Source organism: Anastrepha ludens, chromosome 4 (assembly GCF_028408465.1).
Source record: "Anastrepha ludens isolate Willacy chromosome 4, idAnaLude1.1, whole genome shotgun sequence".
Lineage (NCBI taxonomy): Eukaryota > Metazoa > Arthropoda > Insecta > Diptera > Tephritidae > Anastrepha > Anastrepha ludens.
Window position 1 is genome coordinate 10,463,504 of NC_071500.1, and position 11,039 is coordinate 10,474,542.

An 11,039-nucleotide genomic window follows, 5' to 3' on the forward strand; every position below is an offset into this window, starting at 1 on the left:
ACACTGATAAGGTCCAATCAGTTGGTTGTTGGTGGGCTTCAGCCTTTCCCACAATACGCTCACTAGAACCTTATAAGCGATAGGGCTTGTTCGAGCTTCAATCACAACCGTAGTGTTGCATGATTTGTGAAGTATCACGTTCGATGTAAAATTCTGGCAACATTATCAAAAGCATCACGTTCGAAGTGTCAAAAATTTGGCAAATGTTGCGCGTGAATACAAATAAATCGGCATCAAAAATTCTTTGTTTGCCGAACATCAAAAAAGTATCAGTTGAGCAATTGCAACAGTGTTGCAAATTGTCATCAGTGCAGCAGCATTGCCGCTTTTATTATGTGCCTCGAACAAGCCCATATTTAAAAGACTAATCCCGCGATAATTGGCACATATTGCAGGATCACCCTTCTTATGGATTGGTCAGAGCACACTTAAATTCCAATCGGCAGGCATGCTTTCATCCGATCATATTTTGCGTAGAAGCTGATGCATGCTTACCTTACCAGCTCCTCGCCGCCATGTTTGAATAGTTCAGCCGGCAGTCCGTCGGCGCTCGCGGCTTTGTTGTTCTTTAGCTGCGTTATCGCTATTCTCACCTCGTCGTACTCGGATAGCGGAATGACAGTTCTGTCGTCAACGATTGGGGTATCGGGATCTTCACATTCTCTGTGACATGCGCATGGAATTAATACACTAATTAATATTATTTTCTTCTTCTTCTTCATCTTTATTATAGGACTAGGATTGAATAGGACAATGAAAGAATTACAATATGTTATTGTTTTTTCACATTCCAAATCTATACCAACCGATCGTGTTCCGTTCTCTGCTCTCCTTATTTTCTCTTGCGGCTCCATTTTCTACTTCAGTGTATGCCCTCGTTTCGTTTAAGATCGCGTCTTGTGTCGCCAGTTATTGCTCGCAGCGTTTATTTGCTCCGTTGTAATTGTATCCACCGATTTTCAATTCCGTATGCCATGATTGGCCTTACGCGTACCTTACATATGCAAACTTTGCTCTTGATGCTCCTTGACTTGTTTTTCTATATAATATCACATAAACACCCGGACACCCGTGCGGCTTATACGGATTTATTTCGCCCTTCATCAATCACATTTAATTAAATTCCATTAAATGCTGGATACTTTTGCCATATACGGCTAACGTGCATCTTAATGGGTGCTTTGAAATCGTTAGTGATTTCGCCTTTGATGTGGATATTTGCATGCTGTATGTTGGCGAAGATTTTTCAAAAGAATATAGTAAACATTGAAAACCATCTTTTGAATTCGCCATGGGCACTGCATCGTCCGTATTACATAATATTTTTACCTCAGTGTTAGGTATATTAAAACCGTGTCACGTCAACGTCATTAACATCATTCAAGATTTCATCCATTTATGTGGCAATTGGTAGCTAAGAAACTTTTCCTGAAGTCTTGTTGTTTCCTGAGCGAGAATTTTTGCAAATAGCTTTAATATAGAGCTAAGTAATGGTATACCCCGATAATTACTTGGGTCCTTGTTGTCACATTTTTTAAAGATGGTTTTGTGATGCTTTCTTTCCATTCTAATGTAATCTTGCTTGTATCGAGAGTCTTTTGAAGAAAAAATGACAATATTCGTTGCCAAATTTTATCATTTCGTTGCGTTTTTTGTCCCCTCCTGGAGATTTGCGATTTTTTAGTTTCTTTATCGTAATTGGAACACGTTAACTCGAGATGGTATAATTCCCTGCACTTGCCACTCTCGGGCAGTTAGATGAAGGGTCATCGTACGACGGCTCTTTTAATAAAATACGAATTAAAATAATGATCGATCTCTTTCTTCAGATGTGTTCTTATAAGTAGATCGAATGAAGATCGCTTCCATTGCACCAATTTTAAAATCGGGTAGTATAAGCAACTATGGACCAATATCTATACAAAGTTTGCTATTATAATTTCGAGCTGGTTGTTAAAGAAAAAAATTCTTTCGCTACAAAATCTGCTTGCCAAAATTCTGAAGTCGCACAATCATATCCTGGAGCACGAGCGGCACGATGTTGTGTTCCAAGAAACCATCTGGCATAAGAAAGGCCGTGCACTGCTTGAATTCTTCCTTCAGTGATTTTTGATAATACTTAGATGTCATGTCGAGCGACGTAAATAAATTATTACCCCTCAGCTCCACTTCCACCACTGGCATTGGGAAGTGATTTTTAATCGTGATTGCACTGAGTACCTGGTTGTCGACGCACATCCTGTCTTCGCCCTTTGCATACATATGTATGTACTTCTAACTCCCACACAACGTTAACGTTCTCTGTAACTTCGTTCGTTGCTGGAGTGTCGAAAACCCTTACATTGCCTCACTATCGTCGCTGTGAAGGCTTCTAGTGCGTTCAGCACTTGCTGGCTTGCGATCGCTTTGCATACATATTATTTATCTATTGCATATGCACGTGTGCTACTTATATTATACATTGTTTTGTTGTTATAATCGCTTTGCCTTCGTCAGCGGCTGCTTCAAGTTGGTGGATTTTTTCTGCGTCATTAACTTATAAAATTGCCGGTTTGCGTTGTTTGCTTGTTTATAGGGATGAATTATTCTTCTGAAGAGTAATTGATGATATTTTTTCAAATAATAGTATCATACATAGAAAGGCGATTTATTCGATCGGATGTTATTCTAAGTAAATGGATTATTAATAAAACTGGACACTATGCCGAAGGTATAGAAGAATGCGTGTGCTCACCTGAGCGGTAGATTAGCAACCATTAGCCAACGTCAATAAATCTGAGTCGCTAGGGCCAATATCAAAAGTCGCTAGAAAGTCGCTAACTCCACCAGGGGCGGATCCTAAATTTCATTTTGAGAGGTGCGCAAGAGGCCAGCTGTGGACTTAAAATTTTTAGATGAATAATAATTAAACCAGTAATACCAACTCTACTGAATTTTGAGATCAACGGAAGTTAGTTTCAATCTCCTGAAATACTGTTTTTTTTTTATTATGATTCGATAAATCTACTAAATTTTCTAACGCTTTGTTAATTTGTGTCTGAAAAACATTTGTGTCTTTAAAATATCATTGGAAGCATGAGTGATTCAAGAAATGTTGAAAAAGTTATTTACGAAGTTGATCCAGTACTGGATTCAAGTGGAAATTTGAAAATTTATAAAATTAATAATATTAACTATTACGCTTTTATAATAAAACCAGGCAAATCATACAACAATTTAATATGATTATTAATTAAAGTCTTGAAATGGATTTATAAAATATATTTAAGCATAGTAAAGAAAAAGTGGCATAAAAAAGCTACGCTTTAAGGGGGGACACCACTGTGACAGCCAAAGAAATAAGAGATTTTTTTTAGGGGGAAAATGTAGGAATTTGAGGATCGGATTTTTTTTTTCATTTTATTAAGTGTCCATTAAAGACTGTCATCCTTAATTTTTATAGAAAAATATTAATTTATAAATGTAAAATTTCAATTATAGATCGATAATTTATCGACCATAACACACCAATAGGCAGTGCGGTATTTTATCTATAGTCAGTAAATTGTTACTCTAGAGTATGGAAGGTAAAGAGCATTCACGGGTAATCAAGTTGACAGAAAAGTATCTATTGCCTAAAACGGTTTTGATTTGCTCTCCAAAAATCGCCAGATAAGTCGCTAAATCATTTTTGTCGTCAAAACTTTTTTTTTGTCGCCAAGACTCAAGCAAAAGTCGTCAATTCTAGCGACAAAGTCGCTAAATTGGCAACACTGTTGGCAACTGACTTTTGGTCTCTGTAGGTCACACATCATCGATCAAATCACACATTTACATTAATTCAACTGGAAATAATTTCAAATTTGAATTTGTTTTTGGCTCCGACCCCATGTGTTCTCCCATCACTTCTTTTGAGAGAAATATTACGAATTTTTCAATGAAATTCACAGGAGATGTTCACTTCGTGCTTATTTTGTTAAAACTAGCACCAACACTATTCTGTTAATAATAGTTTTTAAGTTATTTGTTGATAAAGTTTGTCTTTTATCTTCACCAAATTTTGATAGAATAAGTGCATTTATCACATTTATTTTAATAAATATTGAAACTATATTAACATACACATACGTTTTTAACTCTTTTTATTTATTTATACCACAAATTAACCATTTATATTGCATTTTTAAGTTGCTAACTCCAAATATGCCAGCTAAATTTACAATAACTGAAAAGCATGGCTGAATGGAGTGCTGCCAGAAGCAAAAAATAAAAAAAATAATAGAATGCCATTGAAACCGAAGCAACATAGGAACATAATTTCCACACACTCTTTTCTGTTAGAATAATGAAGGAATGGGGGTTTACAACCTCTAAAGTGTATATATTGAGTTCATAAATACAATAAATACAATATCGATATGATTTTCGAAATACAGTTCCGCTTCACGTAAAACTCCGATGTGCAGCGGAGACGGTGTTTGACTATTAAGGGTGATTTTTTTTGCAGTGCGGCCGAAGGCCGCCTACGAAGAAGAAAGTTTTACGCAAAAATACTGTGGACAGCATAGACGGTCTGGTATCCGCCTATTTTATTTATTTATTTTTTGTAAGCGCCGTCGAAGGCCGCCTACGCAGAAAGGAGTTTTACACAAAAACACTAAAATTTCTCCCATCCTACTCGAATTTCTCCTATCGTACCTACTGGGAATGCATCCCTGCATCTTCGAAAAACGGTAATTTTTACTTTCATTTTGTTTTGCATTTTCGTGTTTTCCATTTACCGTTGCCATTTTAAACGCGTTGCAAGTTTTCACAAGTTTTCGATTCAGTGATTTACACTATATTTAATAATTTAATAATACAAAATGAGTCAAATGGAAGCAGGTAATTTATTTCTTATAAAACATATATATATTGAATTATATTAATATACTTTTTAGATGATAATATCCCGTCCACAAGCAGTGGAAGGACCCTGCAAGAACCAGCAATTCGTACAAGCAATGTTCTCACTGCTGCTGAAATAAAGCAGCGCTGGAATTTCGCAAAAGTTATAAGAACATTGGGGACAACAGAGCAGTGCGTCCAATTTGCCGAGGATAACGGCCTCATTCTGCGGTCGAAACTATGTGCAAGGCATAGGACACAGATGACACTGCAAATGAGGGGCTGCCTAGGAATTTTCCGGTGCAGAAAAGAGTCATGCCGAGATAAATCTGGGGTGTCTAGAGCGAGCGGGACTTGGTTCGAAAACGCCAAGATTTCGCTCCCCCATATATTTCACATAATGTATGGGTATGCACATCACTGGTCGAATGCCATGACTAGAGAGGAAAATTTCTTCGAGGGCTCCTGCTTGTCTAAGGAAACAATAACTGATTGGTACAATTATTGCCGTGAGGCTGTGGTATCATATCAGGTTGACAAGCAGGAGTCCACAGGAAAAATAGGAGGACCGGGCAAAATCGTACAAATAGATGAGAGCAAATTCGGCAAAAGGAAATATAATAAAGGTAAATTTTGTATGCCTGCAATATAAAACATTTTATTAATTAAAATATTTCTGTTGTAAATTTAGGGAGAAGAGTGGAAGGCCATTGGGTTCTCGGGATGATAGAGGACGGCAGCGAAGACTTAAGGCTGGAGGTATGTCCGGACAACGTGCGTTCGGCGGAGGTGCTCATACCTTTGATTAAAAAGCATGTGGCGGAAGGCACAACAATCCACACGGATTACTGGAAAGCCTACGACTGCCTTCGCGATCATGGGTATGAGCACCTAAAAGTAAACCACAGCGACCCGGACAATCCGTTTGTGACGAGCGATGGTATCCATACGCAGCGGATAGAACCCCAATGGAGGGTGGTAAAAAGGTTTTTTCAAAAGGATAATTATAACAATCCGAGCAACTTCGCGGACATGATCGTAGAGTACCTTTGGCGCAAGTCAATAAGTAAAAATCGCTATGATCCCTTTGAAAACCTAATTGATGTCATCAAATACAGCTACAAACCATAACATTCTGTCTTTTTATTAATTTATTCTCTTTAAAATTTTTTAATATATGTATAATATAGTGAAAATTTGGAATTAAAAATCGCGCGATTTTTTATTCCAAATTTTCGCCTGCGGCGCTTTTTTTTCTTTTTTTTTAAATATATATATGTATATATATATATCATATATTCATAATATAGGGAAAATTTGGAATTAAAAATCGCGCGATTTTTTATTCCAAATTTTCGCCTGCGGCGCTTTTTTTTCTTTTTTTTTAAATATATATATGTATATATAGTGAAAATTTGGAATTAAAAATCGCGCGATTTTCGCCTGCGGCGCTTTTTTTCTTTTTTTTTAAATATATATATGTATATATATATATCATATATTCATAATATAGTGAAAATGTGGAATTAAAAATATATATATCATATATATATATATATATATATGAATAGACGTATATCATATAGAAATAATTTGTAAAATTTTGTATTTCTAGTCATTTATTATCTTCTAAAATTGTTTATTTATACGATGTCTGGCAGCACTTCGGCTGGTTGTAGTAACCAAAATAGGAGGATTCTTGGTCAATTTTACAATTTTTAAACTCAAATAACTTAAAAACTATAAGCCTCCGGCCAGTGAGGTTTTCACTTTTGGATAGTAGAATACCCCCTCTACCCCCCCTTATACCCCTTTTTTTAAAAGGGGCGGGAGAACCAATGGGGATTTCCCCTTGTTTTTTGTCAAATTCAATTTTGTCTCTTCAAAATAACTGTTTCATTACGTACATAGGTCATTAAAAGAATTCTATACCTCTGTTTCAGATAATTCTGTGGGTTTGCCATTGTTTGCATTGGTAAGCAAAGGCTCGCTTTGAATGCCATGTTCGATATCTGGTACAGCGTAGTTGTATTCTAGACGAAATTCAGCGGCAAATGCGGTAATCGTTAAAAGGTTTTGCCGTCACTGTGCAGCCAAAAATATTACTAAGTAATATGTACACAATATCAAAATTAAGGAAAAAAATAATTAAAATAATTATATTCTACCAAGAGTCGCGCAGTAAATAGACCGCCGCGGCAATAAGCAGCCTTATTTACCGCGCTTGCCCTCCATACAAAATGTATGTAGGTATATGAATTTTGTCAGGTGTAAAAACAGCATGTTTAATAAAAAAATAATTTTTAATTTAATAAAAAAAAAAATTCTCGCCGCTGCGGACAGGACTCGAACCTGTGCGGGTAGAACCCAATGGATTTCAAGTCCATCTCCTTAACCACTCGGACACCGCAGCTGTTATAAATATTGTGACAAACTATGCATAAGAGTGTATCCATAAAGAATAAGAGAGTGTTGAGTAACAGATAAAGAGAGAGGGAGAGATGTGTATGCGTGAACGTCGGTTCACAAGAGAACGTACAAAAACAATTCGCATAACTTGTTGTTGGTAGTGGTTGAGTAGCATTTTGCTCATTTTTCTTGCTCGTACATGCAAACATTCAGTATTGTTTTTGTACATACCAACAATATTGTATGTACTTCGAAAACGTTTGATATGCGTATTTTGTGTTAAATTTTCTTAATTTTTGACCAACAATGAGGTGTATAATTAATACAAGCTCATATGAAAGGTGATATATAGTTTGTCAAGGAAGTGTTTTGACATCCACTAATCTAGTGAAATTCAGACATATTGCTTAAGAAAAAAATATACAGTGACTCACAGCTATTTGATGCATGCACATACATAAGTAGTACGTTTTTAGAGAAAAAGAAAATGACTCGATATTTATTAAATTTAATAAAAAAATGTATGTATATGACTTGTAATGACATATGTATGTACTGTTTACCACTGCAAAAGAGCAATAACAAAAATAAAGATTGCTAAAAAAAAATATAGAAACTAATAGTTTTCTCATCAAAATATGCTCACAGCTTAAATGATGCAGTGTATTTTATATTTTCTCTGAGAATGAAATAAGGGTGAAATAAATTTTTTCAGTTTAGCTTAGCGTCTTAAGTCATTCTAAAAAAGTTTTTGTAAAGAAAATTTGAATTTTTTAAAATGGGAAATCGGACCTCACTTAAAAAATGGAAGACGTTATTCGTCATTATAAAGAGGGCAAAAGTCAACGAAAAATTGCCGAAATTGTTACTATTAGTTCCTCAACTGTCCATTACATTATGTGTAGAAAGGTTTCGCCACGAAAATGGGATAAAAATAAGGGCAGATCTGCGCCAAATAAAATATTTAATGATGCAGATAAGGTGTGGATTGTTAGCAAAGTTAAAGAAAAGCCAGATTTAAACGAACGAAGTCGAAAAAAGCTTAGGCAAGATCTGTAATCCTAAAACTGTGGAAGGACTGCGCGAAATAAGTCGTTGATTAATGCTCGTAATAGAAAACAAAGAATAGAATTTTGCCGACAACATTTGAACAAAGACATTTCGTTCTGGAAGTCCGTCGTTTTCGCGGATGAAAGCAAATTTAACCATGCAATTTACGCTCCACAGTTAAACACGGCGCGGGCAGTGTGATGGTATGGGGTTGTATGTCCTATTCAGACGTTGGAAATTTAACATTTATCGAAGGAAACATGAATAGAGGGATGTATCTGGATCTGCCAAATGATAATTTAGTAGAAAGTGCGGTTCAAATGGGCATTAGGGATTCGTCTAGGTTCCATCAAGACAACGATCCCCAGCATACGTCTGGTATTGTAAAAACTTGGCTTATCTGGAACTGCCTACATGCAGTACAGACACCTGCACACATTCCATATCTCAACGTTATTGAGAACTTGCGGCCAGTGCTGGAAAATAAAATAAGAAAGCTGTTCTGAACCAAAAGGGATACCCCACTAAGTATTAGCCGTAATCATGAAATCGAAATATTAATGTGTTTATGTTTTTTGATTACTTTTAATTTAGTACATCATTTAAGCTGCGACCTCAAAACTGTAACTGAATTATTTTAATTTGCTATATCTTTCTTATGAAGAAACATTTTTTGATATTTTTTGTTATTAAATAAAAAATGTTATTAACAATAAAAAAATATAAGACTTTTTCTGTAATGGAAATACCATAAAATATATTTGATATTTTAATAATTTTTTTTGGCTGCATCAAATAAGCTAGTTTTCTTTAATCTTGGGTTTAATTTGACTGATATAAATAATTCTTAAGCCAATGGTAGAAAATAAAGTTATTCCGTTTAAAAATACAATTACACAACAATAAGAGGTAAAAATAATATACACTTCATACACTTGACAGCTGTGTTACATTTTTACATTTGTGGCTAATAGCTTCAAGTTATGTATACAAATGTTTTAAAAAATGAAATGTGAATCAGTACTTTGTATAGTGTAGCCTGTTTTGTACATCGTAGACCTGAGTTATCTTATGCCAATCCCTTTGAATTAACGTTTTTGAACTCTGCTCGACCTGTGATTTTGCAATTTTTTTCTTTAAATATGTACAAATATAATATTTTCTATTGGGTTTATATCTGGGCTTTGGTCTGGTATACCCAATACTCTACTGCAATTAAAAAGAAGGCACATTCTGACCATATGAGCTTTATGCCTTGGATCGTTGTCTTGGTAGTATGTAAAATGAGGTTTGTTGTTAACAATGAAGCCAAATCTTTTTGCACTACTTATCAAAAGGCATTGCAGAATATGTAAATATTGTCGTTCATCCACCTTATTTTCTATAATTATCAAATCACCCATTCCCTTGCTGGAAATGCATCGCCACACCATTACTGAAATTTTGCCAAATTTAACTGTATTATAAATTCATCGCTGTTGGACCTTAATTATCCCTCAACCTTTTTGGATTTGGACCTTTCTAGGGCCAAACAAGTATTTCAAATGCAATTAAAAGATTACTTTCTTTGTAAGAAATCAAAATAATATCTTGCATATATTTATATATATTATAATTATTATTAGGTGCGCAACTAAGTTCCCACTGTTTGTCAATAGATGCCGCCAGCAGAGTGTGCTAGTCGGTTCTAACATAACCTAAACGTCATAAACCAAGCTTAGACATATGGTAAGCAAACTGCTTCTACACATTAGTGATTTTGTTTTGGTATCATATACTTTTGGTTTTGTGAAAATGTGTGATTTTGTGCCGAATAATCGTCATTTGCGGGATGTGCTGATTCTCCACTTTCATTCGAAAAAAACGGCAGCTGAAGCGCATCGAGAGCTACAAAAAGTTCATGGAGATGCTGCTTTAAGTGAAAAAACGTGTCGAGATTGGTTCCAACGCTTCAAAGGCGGTGATTTTAATGTTCACGACCGTCCGCGTGAAGGAAGGCCAAAAACCTTCGAAGACGCTGAATTGGAGGCATTGCTCAATGAGGATCCGTTTCAAACGCAAGAAGATCTTGCTTCAGTATAAGGAGTAACCCGCCAATCCTTCTCCAAGCGATTGCATGCTTTGGGAATGATTCAGAAACAGGGTGCTTGGGCTTCTTATGAGTTAAAACCAAGAGATGTTGAACGTCGTTTTTTCGCCTGTGAACAACTGCTCAGCGGCAAAAAAGGAAGGGGTTTCTTCATCACATCGTGACGGGTGATGAAAAATGGATTTATTACACCAATCCCAAGAAAAGAAATTCATGGGGACTGCTCGGTCATGCTTCTACGGCGTCGCCTCGGCCGAATATTCACGCTGCGCAGGTTATGCTGTGTATTTGGTGGGACCAGTTTATTATAACTGTTAAAACTAAGCGAAACCATAACTGAGGATCGGTACCGACTTCAATTCATGCGTTTGAGCCGAGCACTGCGCGAGAAGCAGCCGCAGTACGCGGAGAAAGTAATTCTACAGCATGACAAAGCTCGACCTCACGTTGCCAAACCCGTTAAAACCTACCTGGAAACACTGAAATGGGAAATCCTACCCCACCCGCCATATTCTCCAGAAATTGCGCCGTCCGTTTATCACATGTTCCGATCGATGGCACATGGTCTAGCTGACCAGCAGTTCCATTCATACGAAGACATCAAAAAATGGCTTGATTCGTGGAT

At 36.1% G+C, this 11,039-nt stretch overlaps 1 non-coding gene across 1 annotated transcript; it reads right to left on the bottom strand.

Annotated features, from left to right (window-relative positions):
• Positions 1-7,197: 7,197 nt before the first annotated feature.
• Positions 7,198-7,279, bottom strand: Trnas-uga (transfer RNA serine (anticodon UGA)). The gene has a single exon. It is a non-coding gene; the product is annotated as a tRNA-Ser (tRNA).
• Between the last annotated feature and the right edge of the window lie 3,760 nt (positions 7,280-11,039).